The sequence below is a fragment of the Megalops cyprinoides genome, chromosome 19 (genome assembly GCF_013368585.1).
Source record: "Megalops cyprinoides isolate fMegCyp1 chromosome 19, fMegCyp1.pri, whole genome shotgun sequence".
NCBI classification, from domain to species: Eukaryota; Metazoa; Chordata; class Actinopteri; order Elopiformes; family Megalopidae; genus Megalops; species Megalops cyprinoides.
The window spans coordinates 4,376,374-4,388,939 of record NC_050601.1 but is presented as its reverse complement, the minus strand read 5'-3'; the positions used below and the strand labels follow the sequence as shown (position 1 = coordinate 4,388,939).

The window sequence follows — 12,566 nt, the reverse complement described above, 5'->3', positions numbered from 1 at the left end:
GGAGCCAGAAAAACAGGTATGCCCGAAATAGCAGGTCTCTGAGACACGTTCATGCGCGCGCCGGTTCCCAAGAACAAGGAAAGGTGGCAGAGCTCGTAAACAATGGAACCTTTTTTTTGTGTTTTTGTGTCTGACAGGAACGCAGACACGTCACCCAAGCTGCCACCACCACCGCTACCACCCCACCTCCGCCAACCCCGGCCTCCTCCTCCTCCTCCTCAATCCCTGGTCTTCACGAAACCCTAAACCAAGACCGACTCAGGAGACAAGGTGAGTTTGCGTGAGATTCGGGGGGAGTGGGGGGTTTGGGGGACCTGTCAGTGCCAGGGTAATTCTTAGCAAACAGGGAAAAAAATTTTAAAATTGTGAATTTGACGAGAGCCAGGGCCTCAGAGACCAGGCAGAATGGTGACCCGGTTCGCTCACTGTGCCCCCTCCACGCCCCCAAACCACCTCCCCCCCTCCCGCACCCCCGCCCACCCCAGCACAGCCATCCTTGGCATTCCTTCATGTCAGAGTGCTGCCTGGAGTGAGAGGCCTTCGTCTGAGGGTGGAAAGTCCTCTGCGCATTCCTTGAGCGGTTCGGGCGGCTTGCTCCGCGGTCGCTGTCACTCAGGCCTCCCGCGTGCCACGCCCGCCTCGGCGCACGCCGGCCCGCTCGGCACCCGGGTTCCGCTTTTAACCCTTCCCTGCTGCGAGGAGCCAAAACCGTGGTGACTCCTCAGTGTGTGACTCCTCAGTGTGTGACTCTAAGAGCCTGGCGTCGGTCCCTAACACAGCTGCTGAGGCAGAGTGAACTGCTACACAACTGGTGTGCCCACACCTGTGATCACCGCTGCAGAGTGTGTGTGTGTGCGTGTGTGAGTGTGTGTGTGAGCAGGGCGATGTTACCGTGTGATAAGACGGTGAGTGCATGCCTGGGGTCTGCTTCCAGGCCCTAGCCGGGTCTGTGGAATCATTACTCACACTTAACGTTGTGCAAGACGTGAAACAGGAGGGCAGCGTGTGGAATTCAGGGCCGCGTCCATGCATTTGAGGCATGCGAGCGCTGCATGAAAGTGCCTTATGATGGCTGTCTCATTACCCTGTCTTTTTAAGTGAAAAACCTTTTCACTTGTGACCCTGTAATAGTTAGGTTTTTCCTGCAGCGTGTATTGGTCATTGGTCATGGGGGGGGGCTGGGAGGTAGCAGCTCTGGGGGATGGAGAGAGAGAGAGAGCGAGAGAGGAGAGACAGGGAGACAGATAGAGAGAGAGAGAGAGAGAGAGAGAGATGGAGAGGGAGGGAGAGAGACAGGGAGAGAGAGAGAGGAGAGAGAGAGAGAGAAAGAGGAGAGGGAGAGAGACAGGGTGACAGAGAGAGAGAGAGATGGAGAGGGAGGGAGAGACAGGGAGAGAGAGAGAGGAGAGACAGGGAGACAGAGAGAGAGAGAGAGATGGAGAGGGAGGGAGAGACAGGGAGAGAGAGAGAGAGAGAGATGGAGTTCCCGCCACAGATACTAAAAGCACATGCATCAGATACTTGTGATATCTGTAATAGCTGTGATGTTTGTGTGTCGGGCTGGGGCGAGCGAGGGCTGTCACCTCAGCGATCCGCGAAGCGAACGACAGCGACTATGCTGCCGGGGGCGGAGCCTGCATCCGCACGCACGCCCTTTCACCTGCACTGTGCTGCCACGGGGAGCCTGGCGCGTGTGGGGGCGGGAGGGAGGGGGGGGGGGTCACAGTGACAGTGACGGTGACAGGGAGCTGCTGCTTTGGGGGGATGGAAAGATGTAAAGTTTTTTCGGCTTGCGGCAGGAGCTCTGAGGTGGACAGAGCCTACGCTTTGGCTGTGGATAGACGGCACAAAGGAACCCTGAGATTGTGCTCGCTGTGAGGTTCTCCTCTCCCTTAAATCTGAGCGGGAGTGACCTGGGGCAGCTGGGAGAAAACGCCTTCACCTCAGCTCTGTGGTAGACACTGAAACAGCACTGTGGTATAGTGCTAAGCAGCAGGTCTTGTAACCGGAAGGTTGCTGCTTCGCTTCCCCGCTGGGGCACTGTTGGGGGAAGGTACTTAACCCAGAGTTGCTTCAGTAAATACCCAGCTGTATAAATGGATAAAATGGATAAAAACGGTGACCTATGTAAGCCGCTCTGGATAAAAGCATCTGCTAAATGACGATAATATTAATAATAATAAAAACCTCCACCAGCGCCGTCATAACGCAGCAGAACCGAACGCCAGCGAAAGGCATTAATGTGTTGACAAAGGCACGGAAATGCAAGCCTCGGCCTCTGTGAATACGCTGCAGGGTGCAGGCCCGGGGAACAGCCGCAGAGCGCAAACAGGCGGAAAAGAGCTCAGAGGGCACCGTGTGTGACGCGCTGCAGGCGCGTGGCCAGGGAGAGTCACCTGCTCGTGTGTCACTCGAGGAACAGGTAGAGTCACCTGCCGCGTCTATTGTCCGAGATTCCACAGCTGCTTTAGGCGGCTTTTCGGACTGCTCTCTGACTCACTCCAATGATACTGTACACACACACACACACACACACACACACATGCACACCCGCACAAACAAAGCACAATGCCGTATTTCCACTGGAAGCTGTAAAGCTGACACCTCTTGCTGTTTTTTAAAACGAATGGAGGGCTTCAGAATCATTTCCTTGTCTATTACAGAATGCATTGCTAATACACAGTTTTTGCCGTTTATTTTTCACTCATTTGCCCGATTTTTTTTTTTTTTTGGTCCAGTGTTGTCTATTTTGTTTTGGACTGCTGTTTTTTTCACCCCAGAAGCTTAAGTCTTCCCAGCTGTGGCAGCTGCAGCTTGTGGCCCCTGTCAGGAGGGAAGCCCCAGATGAAGCAGCCTCCGAGACAAATGCGTCTTCTGTGACCCAAAGACACAGGGTTCAACCCAGCTTAAAGACGCGGCGCCTTCCTGTTCCAAACGCCAAAACAGCCCATTAATCCACGACAAGAGACAAGGAGGGAAAGCGTGAGGTTAAGACCGAGGGGGACGCCACCTCCCCAGTTTGTTTGGTTTTTCCATGCCGTGTGGGTTTGTGAAGGCTGAAGGACGTCTTAAACGGGGGGGTGGGGGGGGCAGGCGTCTCCAGGTGTCCTCACATGGCACACCTGGGACCCCAGCGGAGGGACCTAGCCCGGGGGCGAGGCGATCAAACATACCCCCCCCCGAGGTGGCGGCTAGCAGAGGGACAGTGTGTGCGGGCGCGTGAGCGGGGCCGAGCTGGAATGCAAGTGACAGAACTCGGGAATCTGCGTCGGAATTAGAATTCGGAAGCAGAATTAGAATTAGAATCACAGGCAGCGCTAATCAGAAACAGAGCCCTCATAAACAAAGAGCTGTGGTTTCAGAAACTGGCAGCAGTTTTTTTGTTTAGCTTTGTTTGTTTTTTTCTTTTGTTTTTTTTTTTCTTTCCATCCCAGGGTGGAGAAGGAGCCAACATTGTGATTATATGCTTAGCGTTTTCTCGGGTATTAGGTGTCGCCTTTCATCTTTTGTTCCGAGGAAGGCGGAGTGATGCAAGAGTGCAAAGGTAGCGCAAACAGCGATGAATCTGGGCATGTGCCCGCACCTGTCAGAACACGACCCCCGTGACCTCTCGGCCCCCAGTCAGGGTCATGTGACTGGTAATTAGGGGAGACTCTGCTAGCTGTGGACAGGAGAGGTCTGCTGTTGAAGCTTGTGTGACAGAGAAGGAGATGGCAGCCGTGTGTCGATGCCTATCGTGCTCACAAAGACCAAACCTGTCGCCTGTCTGCCTCCTGATGCCACGCTGATATGGTATATATAATCAATACCAGCTTTCAAGAAAATGAAAGAAAAAAAAACACAGTAACATTTTAGATCCACTGCGCTATGCTCTGTATGTTGGTGAATGCGTGTCATGCTAACACCAGCTAAGCACCCAGGCAATGGAGCTGACCACAGATCCTGCCCCCCCCCCCCCAGCTCTCCTGTTCCCCGGTAGTGTGCCTGTAAGCACAGGCACACTACAGGGTGCAGAGCATCGCTTTGCTGCGAGCAGCACGGCGGGCGGCCTGAGGTTTCGGGTTTCGCGGCGCCCTGGAGCAGCGCGGCGCTACCTGTTCTACACCCCCCACCCCCCCCTCACCCCCCACCCCGCCCGAGGGGCCGCTCAGGTGCGTAACCCGATCCGGGCGTACCCGTGTCAAGCGGGGCCTGTTATCTCTTCGTCTCGCGTTTTTGTTCGCATTCAGACGGAGCCCTTTCACAGCAAAGCCGCAACACAAATCCCAGGGCGACCCCTGAACCGCTAATGCGGATCAAGCAGCTCGCTCGATTCAACACTGGCCTTTTTCTCTTCCGATCGAGGGGGGAGACAGGGGAGATGGGGGGGCAGCGTGCCACACGTCGCCATGGTGATGTTGTCGGGGACTTGGATCTCGCTGCCGTCGTGCGGATCGCAATCGCGCATCCGATCAAAGGCATTGTCCGTGATGTCTACGCTGTTCTGTGGGACTCTTTAATGCGAGTCTGAGGACGGACAGCCAATATCTAGGATCTGCCAGCGTTCAGTCACACCCTAAATCAATTCTGAACCCTACAGCACTCTCAGGGACCTCTCTGCACCTTCTACCCTTCCGCTAACTCTTAATTCACATCTGAGTGCGTGTACCGTAAATTTGGTAACTGAGATGCCAGTATGGCTATTGTCCGCTATCATCTGCTCATATTCCCCAGGGCAGCAGTTTGGCATAGTGGTGAGGGGCAGGGCTGGTTAGCCAAGGGTTGCCAGTTTGACTCCCCGGTGGGCATAGCTGCTGCACTGCTGGGAAAGGTATTTAACCTGTATTGCCTCGGTAAATATGCGCAAGTAGACAGCATAAAAAACTGTGTCTGCTAAACCAGTGGAATGGAATGGACCTCAGTAATGGACCCCCCCTCCCACCCCAGAAACCATAGGGAAGGTGTCCCTTTCATGTTCTTTGCAGGTTTCCCCTGCTGTTGGCTATAACAGCGTAGCCCCTCGTGCCTCCCCCCGGTCAGGGCCGTAAATCTGAAATAAAAAGCGCCCCTTATATTCGCAAATAATAAACAGGCTGACACCCGTCGTCTCCTTGGGATTTTCGGAGAGGGAACATCAAGGGGTTTAATGAGACCCTGCCGCAGCAGCGGTCAGACCTGACATTTGCCGAGAAGCCTGCTGGAGGAAACTAAAATAAAACAGGAAAAAACCCCCAACATCACACAGTTGGGGAAGTGGCATTAGCGTGATTAATGTGCTTTTTCTTGTGGTGGGGCTAAAATGTATTTGAGAGGAATGTTTATGCAGCAGTTTGTACTTTTGAATGGAGCTGGTTTTCGGTCCGTCCCCCACTACAAAGGCACAAAGAGGAAAATGTGGCTCTCAGATGAGTGCTGTCACTGACAGACGGCTCACTTGCCACCCCCTCCCCCCGCCAACCCGCCACCCCATCTCTCCACAGTACTGGCTGAGGGAGACTCTTCAGACGCGTCCCTGGTCTGATGGTTTGGTTTTTATCAGGACCTGAAGGGGGCCTTTGCAGGTCAGACAGGCTGGCTGGCTGGTGCTTGGGCCAGTCTCTGGGGCTCAGAGGCCTGTTTGTTCCAGACAAAGCTGCCGTTGGCCTGGGCACCTGAGGCTATGGCACAAAAAATGGGACGGGTGACCAAGCGTTTTTCTCTTTCTCTCACACGCCAGTCTTTCCTCCCTCCCTCTTTCTTTCTCTTTCAGTCTTTCTCCTTCTGTCCCTTCCTCCTCTACCCCAGTCACTTAATCCTTAATCTCTCCTCGTCTCTTTATTCAAATTAAAAAAAACAAAAAAAAAACAAAAAAAACGCATTTCTGAGATGACAAGTTAAAAAGGGCACTGCCGAAGGGGCATTACACTGGAAATACTTTATGCATAGCCCACATAAAAAACATACCTGACATAACACGCATAACATCACCCTGATGTCAACACTTTGCTTTATAATCTCGGCTTAGTTAGATATGACATACTCTTGTGCCACATTTTCCTCCCTCCATCCCTCCCTCCCTCTCTCTCTCTCTCTCTCTCTCTCTCTCTCTTTCTTTCTCTCCTTCGCTCAGGAGAGCAGTGTTTGATGGGGCTGCCATGTCACAGTGAGGGATGGCCCCAGTGCATTATGGGTAACAGGCTCCAGCTGTGGTTGGGAGGGTGCTGACAGGGGTGAGGGGAAAGGGGGGCTCCTGTTTCACCTCAAAGAGCAGCAGGGAGAGGGGGTGGGGGGGTTGGGGTCTTGGTGAACTAAGCAGGACAAGAAACTTGGTTGCATCGTCGTCGCCATCCAAACGGACAATGGTGAATGCTCATGTGCTGTCCAAAGTAGGTTACACTTACACACACACGTGCGCACACACACACAACCACACACATGTATGGCACTGCCTTCTGTCAGTAATGTAGTGTAACACGTGTTTCAGGTCAATGTGCAGCCAACTCTTATTCAGTCTCTATAGCACGCCTTTGCTAAACTTTAAGGCAACGTTGCGAGAACGCTTCTGCCAGCCAGCTGCGTAGTTCCTCACGGCAGACTGTGTGGCTGAGGTCAGAGAGCACTCTCTGCCAGCCGGTCACAGTCAATGCTGTTTCTTCTTACCGTAGCACAGCAGTCTGAGGCCCCCCTTACCCGAGATAATGAGGCACAGTGTGCCTAGAGTGTGTAGACCTAACTCCTCCCGAAACCCGTCAGAGCCCCCCCGCGCCCCCCGCCAAGATCCTGGCCGGGTCCCAGCCTCCCGGATTACTCCCCACACCCACCTCGCCCCTAACGCTCGCTCTGAAGATAAGAGCTCTTGACGTAGCGACTGTGAGACTCTAATTGCTGCAGCCCACATCAGTCCATTCCAGTCCGTGCAGACGGGCCTGCCACTTCACCGCTGCTGACGAGGACTTTTCTCCTCCTCTCCCCCCCTCCGTTTTCTTTTCCCCCCTTTGTGTTTTAAAACAGCCCCGCTTTCTTGAATTCTTTTTTCCCTTTCTTTCCTTCGCCCCGCGCTACACCAGAAGTCGCGTTCAATCTCGAGCCTCAAACACACACTGTACTGTTCAAACAGCGTCAAATCACACTGTGACGTGCACAGACTGTCTGCCTGCACGCACCGTGGCGAAGCATCGGGGCTGTTACTTCAGAGAGAGCAGGGCCTCTGTGGTCTAGGCTGTGCTATGCGTGCCTTTGGTCTCTTTAGGAGGTCAGCCCGTCTCAGAATGAGTGCATGACTCAAAAACTCTGCAAGTCAGCTGGCGCAGAACAGGATGTGTAAACAAAGACAACAAAAAAGAGAATTAGAAGAAGAATAAAGAAGAAGGGAAGGAAAAGGAAGAGAGGAGGAAATCAGAAACTCTCGAGATTCCTCAGAGAGATTAGTCAGGTTGTCTCCTCGGCGTGCGTTATCTCCCCAGAGAGTGGAGTTTCTGGTTTTAATGGCACGTTCTGAAGCCTCCGCTCCACCAATGAGGATCCAGAGCATCGGGGCGATAAGAGACGGTTTCGATTTGGAGATCACCTGGCCTCGTAAGACATGTGCAAAGTTTCTGTTTAAAAAAAAAAAAGAAAAGAAATCAGCAACATCAGCTGAGGGAGGGGGGCTTATCTGGCATCTCTTGGCGAACAGAGAGCTCCCTCAGTTTCGTACGCTTGCAGGAGATAGCTTGTAGCTATCTGATGTGCTGGAGGTGGATTGGAACGAAATTAAAATAAACGCCAAGGCGAGGGAGTGGGGATGATGTACTGGGTCCTCCACCCCCTCCCCCAGCTCTTTTTCATGTTCCCTCTGTCCTTCAGCCTCCTCCCCCCCCCCCTCACTCCCCCCCTACTCCCTTGATTTTGGATACCATGGTGGATTACACCCCCAGCAGGCCTGTGCCCCCCACTCCTGGGCTGGGCTCGGCTGGGTCATCCTGGTACGGGGCATATTTGATGTTCTCATACCCACTCAGCCATATCTCTTGTATGACACAGAGGGCTCTGCCACCCTCAGACATGAGTGTGTCTGTGTGTATGTGTGTGTGTGTGTGTGTGTGTGTGTGTGTGTGTGTGTGTGTGTGTGTGTGTTTGTGTGGTGTTCTTATTCTTTTAACCAGCCAGCAGCCAATCAGCAATCAAAAAGCCATTCCTCCACTGCTTTGGTGACACACGAAACTGAAAAACATGATGTACCCTCTGCCCTCCTCCTCTGTCACCATCTCCGTCTCTCCCTTCCCCTTCCATCGCCTTCTTTCCTCTTATTTATTTATTTTTTCTGCCTCTTTCTGCCCGAGTAAAGACAGGCCTGGCCGACGCCCACCCCTTCCTGTCCTCCCTCTCTCTCATATTTCCAGTGCGTTTCCAGTAAGAGTCTCATCCCAGCTGCCATTCGTCTTCCTAAAATGAAAGGCTGTTGAAAACAGAGGCTGTTTGCAGATCCTGTCCCGCTGACCGGACTGTTGGGCTTGCGCGTATCTGCCACACCTGACTGGTCAGTGCGTTATATTCTGTAGGAGCCGACGACAGAACATCCGCGTTAAAGGGGAAAAAGTGAAGTGAAGCTCCTGCTTCACCTCCACTCTCCGTAACATCGTCACGCTCTTTCTGATTGGGCGACTGAGACAACAGCACTTGGCCCCCGTGTCTCTCAAGGCCCTCTCTACATTACATTATTGGTGCTTATCCAGAGCGACTTACATAGGTTACAGTTTTTTTTTTTTACATGTTACCCATTTATACAGCTGGATATTTACTGAGGCAAGTTTGGGTTAAGTACCTTGTCCAAGGGAACAACAGCAGTGCCCCAGCTGGAAATCGAACCAGCAACCTTTCAGTTATGAGTCCTGCTCCTTACTATTTTGCTAAACTGCTGCCCCACTCTACTGCGCTGGAACACACAAAATGCCACTCCTCCAGCCTTCCCATCGATAATGCTAGGCCATGACAGTCACCACAAAAAAGCATTGACTTCATTTGAAAAGGAGTAACAATCCGAACATGATTCACCATCTGAGCATGCTCCACCGAGGGGGGCGCTGCAGTTACCCTGTGACCCTGTGAGCTCTCATAGGCCTGATAGGCTCCGATTCACCGCCACCTACCTGTCTGAGGCATGATTTGACTTGGCAGGAAATGTTTTCAGTTTGTGGATACAGTTACCAAGCCTGTTTTCAGGCAAGCTTGATATGTGTGTAAAAAAAAAAAAAAAAGCTTTCAGCGCTTTGGGCACAAGTGTAGAGTTACTATAAACTAACTATTGTTCAGATGAGTGTCTGACATTCCAAGTACTTGTCTTATTGACTTCGGTGGGCCATTTAGGGTAAAATTATCCTTGCACATAGATTTCCGTGGCCCCATGAACAGTGCCAGCAGCAGTTGAGTAGACATTTGACTTTAAAATGGTACAGTCCTCTTCGTCACAGATCATGAATGACTGGCAACAGCTCACACATAACCGGAACGTGTCATTTGTGGGTGCTGAGCCAACTACAATGGCAACTCCTTATTGAACTGGAAGGTGTTTCTCTTTCAAAAACAATTACCTTTCTACTTTATTATTATTATTTTTTTGGCCTTATGATTTTTCAATATCTCAGAGAACCTTTCAAGGAGTGGAATTTTAGACATATCTTCTTCCCCCCACCACTACCAGCCCTAAAATGAAAAGAAATTTGAGGAGAAAAACGAAACAAATTCTTAGTGTGTTGTGGTGAAATGATCCACAGTAAGGCATTAAAATGCCCTCTTTGTGCCTCATCTATTTGATCTCTTTTCCAAGTCTTGACATTTGAAGCAGATTTTTTTTCTGTTGAGAAAATGTATTATTTAAAGTAAAAAAAAAAAATGCCAACAAAAAAAAAAAATAAGATTAAAGATACACTGTGGAGAGCCCTCGCGTCTGCTGTAATATCTGTCTGGCCGCCACCCAGAGCTTTCTGTACGCGCCAGGCTGCAACTGAACCTGCTTTCAGAGAGCGGGCGTTGCATCACTGCCAGCGCATTAATCAGACAACGCCACAGAAATGCCTAAACCTGCTTGGTGCCTTTCATTCTTCCTGTCCTGTTCTTTTTTTTCTTTATCTTTTATTTTTTTTTTAGTTTAGTTTCCTTCATTCCGTTTCCTTAAAAGTTCATCCTCACGACAAACGGGCGAAAGCTGCGCGTGAAGGCATCTTAGGATCGCGGCGTCGGCCCCGACACCATCGCATCTGTCAGAGTGAGGAAAGCGCAATGATAACGACAGACAGAATCGAAGAGCTGCTGGGGGGGGGGGGTCTCGCACAGGTGGGCAGCGGCAGAGAGCACAGGAAGCTCATCCTACCCCCTGCTGCCTCAGGCAGCTACAGGTAGCCAAAGGAGCTCTATGAGCAACGGGGCAACATGGGTCCTTTTGGGCTGATCGAAAACCAGACGCGCCGCCGCGTTCTGAACCATTTGTAGTGGTTTCACCGCACATGCTGGGAGGCCAGCTAGGAGGGCATTGCAATAGTCGAGGCGGGAGATAACCATGGGCTGTACCAGAAGCAATGTAAATAAGGAATAATGTAATCATGTAATATAATGGATCATGGTCAGACCTAATAGCAGCTACAGCACAGTTAAGGGATTCAAAAAGTGGCGGAAGTCGCATCCTGTTGTAATCCTCGCGAATCTGGGGGGGGGGGGGGGTGTGGCATTCGTTGCTGTTCATCCAACTGCGAAATGCACGTCTGCCACAGCAATAATTGCACTGTGGAAAAAAACACAATTGTATCAATTACCAAGGACACAGGCTGGTTAGACCAGGGAGGTGGAACGGGGGGGGGGGGGGGGGGGGGGGGGGTTGGGGGGATTGGGGAGGCTGTGGGAGAGTGGAGCAGGCCTGGCAAACAGAGTGAGCTTTGCTGAGACAGAGGGGGTTTTATCAGGGAGTCCGGGGGGGGGGGGGGGGGGGGGGGGCTGGACAGGGACCTTCCATCGCTCGGTATCAAGTGGCAGTGGCGGCGGGTCGGGGGGGGGCGAGCCGTCTGGGTCAGGAGAGCTTCCTGTCAGAGCGTTCTCATGGCACTTCTGAGGTGCTCTGATCAAAGATCTGCGTTTGCGAAGGACTCCCCTGGTCGGATATGCCTGCCTGTCTGCCTGTCAGGCTGAGGGGGAAGAAAGAGAGAGGAGACTGAGGGACGTTTCCCTCTCTGTGGGCGTGCTCTCAGCGCAGAGGGATACGGTTTATACAGCAGAAGCATGGAGAGAGAAAAAAAAAAACGGCTCTGGGAAGAAGCAACGGTCCGGCCTCCCGACACCTCGTCCGCATTTATACACGCTCGATCGCGGTAATGTTGTTACCGCTAACCAGAGCGCTATTAAAAGGCAGCAACAATAGAGGCGGGCGTGAGGAATGTCCCCCCCGGGAGGAACGCGCTGACCTGAGAGAGACTCGCTGTGTCGACATTTTCCACGAAAAGCACCGAACGCGCACGCCGTCTCTCTCTCGGCCCGCTCTGTTCATCTTTTGTTCACGCAGGGTGAAACAGGGAACGGCCAGCAGGGGCGGCCTGTCAGGGACCTAAAGCCTGAACAAACTGAGTGAGTTTCTCCTCAGCGGCTTGGTTTTAACACACAAAGAAAGAAGATGAATTTAAAAAAGGCGGTTATCGTTCTGCTGTGAGGTCCAGTAACACGGTGCGGCAGGCTTTCGCCGCAGTGTGAACCGCAGATATTAAACCCTCCCCTGCCCCCGCAACGCTCATATCGACCCCAGGAGAGAGAAACGGAGAGAATCAGAGAGAAACAGAGAGAGGGAGGAGCGCGGAAGTGTTCCCTCACTCAAGGCCAACGGCTCCCGTGTTTGGCCTCAGAGCGGAGGAAGGGAAACGGCTTCGCCTGTTCAGCTCCGAGTCTCCATCTCTTCATCTGTCTCCTGTCCTTCCCTTTCCCTCACTCCGCTTCTGCTTCTGTTCTCCAACGACATTCCCTTCCGTACCCCCCCAACATCCACCCCCCTCATGCTGCCCTTTCCTAACTCCCACTCTCTGCTCTACATCTGCCCCCCTCCACTGATATCCCTCCTTTCTTCCTTTCTTTTCCCTCCTTCCCCCCCTTTCCCTCACTCCCACTCTACATCTCTCTCTCTCTCTCTGCTCGCCACCCTTTCCTCCCAGCATGTGTGCTCTTACAGGTGTTTGCCCTTAGCCTGTTGAGACTATGTCTGGGGTTAATCCTTGAAGTTCATATCCAGTGATGCTGACTGCACACACGCACGCACGCATGCACGCATGCACACACACACACACACACACACACACACACACACACACACACACACACACATTTCCTCCAGGCTTCTCTTTGCTTTGTAGCCCCGGGGTTACCGCCCACATAGTTATAGAAATTGCGATTTAAGCACGGTGCACGCACACACGCACGCACGCGCACACACCAAGGACAATGTCCTAAGGCTGTGCTCTGCTTGAGTTTTGAAAACCTTCTGGAGCGTTTTGGTTAAAAAGACACTTCAGGCCTTTCACGCTGACAGCGGAGCTTAGGGACTCAAAGGACCACCGGGAAATCCTAATAGATTTAGTCATCTCTTACAAACAAGATTA

The 12,566-nt window shown here is 52.3% G+C and overlaps 2 protein-coding genes across 3 annotated transcripts in view; one reads left to right on the top strand and one right to left on the bottom strand.

Moving 5' to 3' along the window:
• LOC118794097 (mitochondrial import inner membrane translocase subunit tim16-like) overlaps positions 1-12,566 on the bottom strand; it is a 138,087-nt gene that overhangs the window by 53,918 nt on the left and 71,603 nt on the right. The gene's annotated exons all lie outside the window — the stretch shown is intronic.
• Positions 1-12,566, top strand: part of vasnb (vasorin b) — a 31,160-nt gene that overhangs the window by 13,914 nt on the left and 4,680 nt on the right. The window contains 1 exon segment of the mRNA XM_036552249.1: positions 138-270. The gene's annotated coding sequence lies outside the window, so the exon portion shown is untranslated.